The sequence below is a fragment of the Oryctolagus cuniculus genome, chromosome 15, assembly GCF_051225735.1.
Source record: "Oryctolagus cuniculus isolate XC-2025 breed Fujian yellow rabbit chromosome 15, ASM5122573v1, whole genome shotgun sequence".
NCBI classification, from domain to species: domain Eukaryota; kingdom Metazoa; phylum Chordata; class Mammalia; order Lagomorpha; family Leporidae; genus Oryctolagus; species Oryctolagus cuniculus.
Window position 1 is genome coordinate 57,476,487 of NC_142881.1, and position 7,480 is coordinate 57,483,966.

At 36.5% G+C, this 7,480-nt stretch overlaps 1 non-coding gene across 1 annotated transcript; it reads left to right on the forward strand.

Moving 5' to 3' along the window:
* Positions 1-6,895: 6,895 nt before the first annotated feature.
* Positions 6,896-7,002, forward strand: LOC127484315 (U6 spliceosomal RNA). The gene has a single exon (XR_007911184.3). It is a non-coding gene; the product is annotated as a U6 spliceosomal RNA (small nuclear RNA).
* The last annotated feature ends 478 nt before the right edge of the window (positions 7,003-7,480 follow it).

A 7,480-nucleotide genomic window follows, 5' to 3' on the forward strand; every position in this document is an offset into this window, starting at 1 on the left:
TCCAGAATGGCAGCATAAGCATCTGCATGACTTCTTCTCTCAGAAAAATAGCGAAAATACTTGCAAATAACTAAATTAGCCATTTCAGAAAACAATTAACGAAAGAAAGAAATTGACCTAGAAAGCCATTTATTCAAGAGAAACTACTGTCCTATGTAAAAGAGGAACTTCAAGCATTTCAATTTGGAACTGTTCCCGTCTCCTCATACTCTCCTGCTACATCATCATGGTGCACAAGTTTTGAAAACCAGTGGCCTTGAAGCCGATGGAGAGTACTCATCTCTTTGAGAGCTAATTATAAACCCTATGTCTTAGTCACAGTTAATATTTTGTCTGAACTTCTTATCAAATGTGTTGTGATTTGACCTCAGAGCACATGTCAGAAGAGAGGGAAAATAACAAACCATATTCCCAGGGCATTATTAAGAACAATATGTGTCACCCTAAAATATCATTGCTGCGTAAAGCAATTATGTTTGTTGTAAGGAACAATAGCCCAGTTCCCATTAAAAATATTATAAGAAGGTAATTAAGAACTAGATAATTGCAGGCACATTGGAAATCTGAACACTTGTTTGGAGACCTTGAAACACTTGGTAGATAGATGTAGGAGGTTGTATGCATTTTCAGGTTAGAAGTGGGAAAAGGAGTTGTCCTACTACACCTGCTTTTAATCCCCTATCTAATCTGTAAGAGAAGCTAAGACTGTCTAACAAACTGCCCGAGGTTTTGAAAGTATGCCTTCACACAGAGGCGCTGATATAAACAAGCAAGTCATGAGACCCCTACAACTGTACTTCCCTACCCACAATGTCCTCCTTTGTCCTCCTTTGTGCTACAATAAACAGCTATTTCCACAAAACCACTGCCCAGAACTAGCAACAGCGGAAAATACTCAACAGTGCTGCTGACTACATTCCCATGGTGACCTACAGCTAACTATAATAATGTTATAATAAAATTACCAGGGCTGACACTCTTGCTGTCATCATGAACCTGACAGCATGACGCTTCCAGATTTTTCCAAAAAGGAAAGAAAACAGGTGGTACTCAAACCTCAACCTAAATACCATTCCCTGTGACCTTCCAACTCCTGTTCTCCCTCCAGATCATACAAAAGGGATAACCTGAACCTTGAAGGGTGCCACTCACTCTTGAGAATGCTCACACTCCCTCCCCAGTGTGTACGTTCCCTTTGCTAACAATAAATCTTATTCCTGTGCTAGCTTTTACCTACATGTCATCATTGGGTTCTTTATTGTGTTGGAGAAGAGACTCTGGACCCAGCCATCCAATAACAATATGACTTTGCCAGAGGCAAGGCCTATCAGCAAAGTCTCTAAGAAAATCTGCTGAGTAACTATGACTGTCTACTAACTTACACTTACCTAGGTAAATCCTAGGACACTAGGCTTGAAAATAAAAATGCAAATGTTGACCACAAAAAAATAAATAAAAGGAGAGAACTCCATGGCTACTTTCCTATACGTAATTCTTGCAGAAAGTAGTTAATTTAGGAGAGTGACCATACCAACAGCAGCAACAAGAAAAACAACAACAGCAAATACAAGAACAAAACCTGGGGGAAGCAATCTGATAGTAAGTTGTTAAAGTATATCAATAACATCCAGTATACAATGAAAAAATCCTAAGATGTGCTAATAAACAGGAAGCACATCACATACACAGCAAAAAGTAGACAACAGAAAATGCCTTGCAAAGGGCCTGGAATATATAGAGGCAAGCATACATTCTTGTCTGCCAAGTACATGAGGGTATATGTGAGAGTTTGTGACTGGAAGTTATTGCTGATCGGAATGAGGTTTAATCTGGGGGGTTCTAGAACAGATTATGACAGTAGCTACAAAATTGTGTGCATATATTAAAAGTCCTTGAACTACACTTTCTAAATAAGAAAATACAGTAAATAAGTTTTGCCTCAAAAAACTATTCAGAATATAGTATAGCATATATAAAAGTTGTTATTAGAAAAACTTTGTAATTATCATTATACCACCATTTCCAAACACTAGGATAATGAATTACATAATTAATAAGAACCACTATAAAAAATATCATAGAGAGTTGCAAAGATTTGTGAATGTTTTATTTTTTTTAACTTTTATTTAATGAATATAAATTTCCAAAGTACAGCTTATGGATTACAATGGCTTCCCCCCCATAACTTCCCTCCCACCCGCAACCCTCCCCTTATCCACTCCCTCTCCCGTTCCATTCACATCAAGATTCATTTTCAATTCTCTTTATATACAGAAGATCAGTTTAGCATACATTAAGCAAAGATTTCAACAGTTTGCTCCCACACAGAAACATAAAGTGAAAAATACTGTTTGAGTACTAGTTATAGCATTAAATCTCAATGTACAGCACATTAAGGACAGAGATCCTACATGAGGAGTAAGTGCACAGTGACTCCTGTTGTTGACTTAACAAATTGACACTCTTGTTTATGGCCTCAGTAATCACCCTAGGCTCTTGTCATGAGTTGCCAAGACTATGGGAGCCTTTTGATTTCACCAACTCTGATCATATTTAGACAAGGGCGTAGTCAAAGTGGAAGTTCTCTCCTCCCTTCAGAGAAAGGTACCTCCTTCTTTGATGACCTGTTCTTTAAACTGGGATCTCACTCGCGGAGATCTTTCATTTAGGTTTTTTTTTTTTTTTTTTTCCCCAGAGTGTCTTGGCTTTCCATGCCTGAAATACTCTCATGGGCTTTTCAGCCAGATCCGCATGCCTTAAGGGCTGATTCTGAGGACAGAGTGATGTTTAGGACATCTGCCATTCTATGGGTCTACTGTGTATCTCACTTCCCATGTTGGATCATTCTCTCCCTTTTTTATTCTATCAGCTAGCATTTGCAGACACTAGTCTTGTTTATGTGATCCCTTTGGTTCTTAGTCCTATCATTATGATCAGTTGTGAACAGAAATTGATCACTGGGACTAGTGAGATGGCATTGGTACATGCCACCTTGATGGGATTGAATTGGAATCCCCTGGTATGTTTCTAACTCTACCGTTTGAGGTAAGTCAGCTTGAGCATGTCCCAAATTGCACATCTCTTCCCTCTCTTATTCCCACTCTTATATTTTACAGTGATCACTTTTCAGTTAAGTTTCAGCACTTAAGAATAATTGTGTATTGATTACAGTACTCAACCAAAAGTATTAAGTAGAACAAACAAAAAAATGCTAAGAGGGATAACATATTAAGTTGTTCATCAACAGTCAGGGCAAGGGCTGATCAAGTCACCGTTTCTCATAGCATTCATTTTACTTTAACAGGTTTCCTTTTTGGTGCTCAGTTAGTTGTCACCTATCAAGGAGAACATGTGGTATTTGTCCCTTTGGGATTGGCTTATTTCACTCAGCAGAATGTTTTCCAAATTCCTAACAGGGATCACTTTTCAGTTAAAATTTAAGCACCTAAGAATAATTGTGTGTTAATTACAGAGTTCAACCAATGGTACTAGAACAAAAAAAAAATACTAAAATGGATAAAGTATTACATTGTACTTAAACCGTCAGGACAAGAGCTGATCAAGGCACTGTTTCTCATCGTGTGCATTTCACTTCAACAAGTTTCCCCTTTGGTGCTCAGTTAGTTGTCGCCGATCAGAGAGAACATATATTTGATTTGTGAATGTTTTAAAAGTTACAGAGTGAGGGGCCAGCACTGTGGTATAGCAGGTAAAGCTATACCACACTGGCATTCCATATGGGCACTGATTCAAGTCCCAGCTGCTGCAATTCTGATCCAGCTCTTTGCTATGGCCTCGGAAAGCAGTGGAAGATGGCCCAAGTCCTTGGGCCCCTGCACCAGTGTGGGAGACCTGGAAGAAGCTCTGGGCTCCTGGCTTCAGATGGGCCCAGCTCCAGCCATGTGGCCATTTGGGGAATGAACCAGCAAATGGAAGACCTTTCTCTCTGTCTCTCCCTCTCTTTATCTCTCTGTAACTCTGCCTCTCAGATAAATAAAATCTTTTTTTAAAAAAAGGTACAGAGTGGTACAATGGATGCACCCCAGCGTTTTCTGTTCCCATGTAGGTGAGTATTTCAGTTGATAACACCTTCATCTGCAGTACCTTTAGTGATTTCTTCAGGAAAAGAGAGCTAATTAAACACTGAATCTATGTTTCTAGGCTTTAACCCATAAATCACTCATCTATTTTAATCGTTTCATTGCATTGCAGATAATTTTTTTCATGCATGAGTGTGGAAAATTACACATAGCTTTAATCTTATTTTCCACTTCAAATCATAGTGGAAGGTAGGCTTTTTAAAGAAAACATACCAATACTACAATGGCCACAATGGGTAAATATTCTAAGTCATATTGTGTCCCAGAAGTGTTACGAAAATTAAAATGTATAGACTTGCATTTCCTTCTGGAAAAATGCCTTTCAATAAGTTGGTAAAATTTGAGAGTAGAGGAATAAGAGAAAATATAACATGTTGCAAGAGCATTCTGAGAAAATTCATATTCTTTTCACCTCCACCATGTGGTCCATGATTACTTTATATATCTATGCTAATCAGAGATATTTGTTGTAAAGGTGAAAGTGTTGACTTTGTTGAACATAGGCCAACCTGCAGAGTTATAATCATGCTCTATCCAGATAGTGTGGGAGATAATGCACAATTACTATTCAAAAGCCATTCAGACAAAGAAATGACTTTTTCAAAGGATATAAATTCATAAAATTCACCTCTAAATTGTGAAATAAAAATTGAACACTGGTTTTTGAATTTGAAAATACCAAAAATTATTTAAGTCACATAAAAGTCAGATAAAAATTATTCCTATCCTCTAGGAACTGAACAAGTATTTGGAAACTGGGTTTGGCAATTTGCAAGGTGTCCTTTTAATGAGTTTACAGACATTCATGAGTATAAGGAACTTTTACTTACTCAAAAAACCCTCATCAACATTTTGTCTCAGGTATGTTTATGAACAGCAGTTATTTGTAGTTTCTTGTAGTCCGTGTGTCCAATTACCTTCATTCATTTATGATAGTTTCCTGCCAATATGAAGTCAGACCTACTAAATATATATGAACTTCTGTTACTCAGCATTTTCACATATTAACTAACTTAGAATTATTCCTAATCCAAAAGAATTACACAAAAGAATATGTGTAATAGTTCAGTTAAAGTTTGTAGGAAAGTAAGTGTAGATAATGTTAAGTCAGCCATAGGTTGAAAGTAAGGCCATAGCTGCAATTAACTCTTTAAATTTCATTCTTTATGCTTCCCCTATTGACAGAATTAGGAGGTTAAATTATGTTTATTAATTGCAAATATACACATTTGAGTGGAAATTTTTGAGAATTCACTCTTTATTCTTTTATAATACTTCAAGCATTTTGCCACATTTAGTTCAAATGTAAGTATTATAAACTATTTTTCTTTAGAAGAGATTAATATCACAGAGTGAGGGAATCATGACAATGATCATAATGTGGGGAAATAGGAGCATATTATTATTTACTTGGCATGATTCAGTGAAGCAATATTTTTATCTAAATACCAAATGATCTGACATCCATACAATTTTTATACTGTCTATATATTAGTTTCCACAAATAAGGGAAAGAATGTGACATTAGTCTTAAATTAAAAGGAGAGAAAAAGAAAGAGTTATACAGTCTCATAGCTTTATGGCTTGGATATATTTCCAAGGAGTATTATTTGCAAGATTATTCTTTCTGACATTTATGAGGAAATAATTTAGCCCGGTAACCTCGTTGTTAAGGACTATGTAATCTCAGACAAGTTAAATTTTGATAGTTCCTAATATTTATTGGGTATATAAAATATACCATTTATTAGATTTATTTAAATTTCTGTTCTCATTTTTGTCTTCAATAAGATTGTGGTAATAATATCATACCTGACATCATAGTTGGAAGGCTTAATACAGATAGGTAAAGGAATTGCCACAAAACCTAGCATTGTGAGCACTGTCACAATGGCTGCCGTGAGCATTAATGAAATTCACTCCTAAGATAGGTATGAATGTAAGTGAAATTTATTTTTATGTCTTCTCACTTTCCTTTTTATCAGTCTTCTGTTGTTTCCCTCCTACCCCTCAATGCATTCATCTTGACAACTTCCTATTTATTTTTTATAAAAGTTTTTTTTTTAATTTATTTGAAATGCAGTTAGAGAGGAGGAGAGCCAGAGAGAGAGACACAAATCTTCCATCCTCTGGTTCACTCCCCAAATGGCCACAATAACCAGGGCTGGGTCAGATTGAAGCCAGAAGCCTGGAGCTACTTCCAGATCTCCCACATGGGTACAGGAGCCCAAACACTTGGGCCATCTTCTGCTGTTTTCCCAGGCATATTAGCAGGCAGCAGGATCAGAAGTGGAGCAGCCAAGAATTCAACCAGCAACCGTATGGGATGCTGATGTTGTAGGAGGTGATTTAACCTGTTATACCATGACACCAGCCTCAGAAAATGCAATTTTTAAAATAAAGTCATGAAGTATGCAAAATCCAAAGTTATATGCTCTGTAACACATCAGCATACAGCAAACTGTATACCACACACACATACACACACACACAATTAAAAGATACCCATACAGTTAAAAGATACAGGTTGCCTGAATGGATTAAAAATCAAGACCCATCTATTTGCTGCTTTTAAGAAAACACCTCATCAAAAAGATACCCACAGGCTGAAGGTGAAAGAATGGAAAAAGATATTCCATGATAATGGAAACCAAAAAAAGATCAGGTGTAGATATCCTAATATCAGACAAAACAGACTTTCACACAAAAACTGATAAAAGAGACAAAGAAGGGCACTATGTAATGACTAAAGCATCAATTCAATAGGAGAATGTGACTATAATAATTATATACTTGTGCTTGCTTCGGCAGCACATATACAAAAATTGGAATGATACAGAGAAGATTAGCATAGCGCCTGCTCAAGGATGACAAGCATATTCATGAAGTGTTCCATATTTTTAGACCAAATGGATCTAATAAATATCTATAGATCATTTCATCCTACAGTTGCAGAATACACATTCTTATCAGAAGTGCATGGAACTTTCTCTAGGTTTGAGCACAAACTAGGCCATAAAGCAAGTCTCAGCAAATTCAAAAGAATTGAAATCATACCATGCATCTTTTCAGCCACAATGGAAAGAAGCTGGAAACTAGCAACTCAGGAATCCGAGAGCATGTGAAAGCACATGGAGACTAAATAACATGCTCCTGAAGGAACAGTGGGTCATAAAAGAAATCAAAAGAGCAATCAAAAACTTTCTGAAAGCAAATGAATATAACAAAACAATATATCAAAACTTACGGGATACAGCAAAAGCAGTGTTAAGAGGAAAGTTTTTAGCAATAGGTGCCGACATCAAGAAAATGGAAATAAAGAGCTATCAATGCATCTCAAGAATCTATAAAAACTAGAGCAAAAAAAAAAAACTAATAGC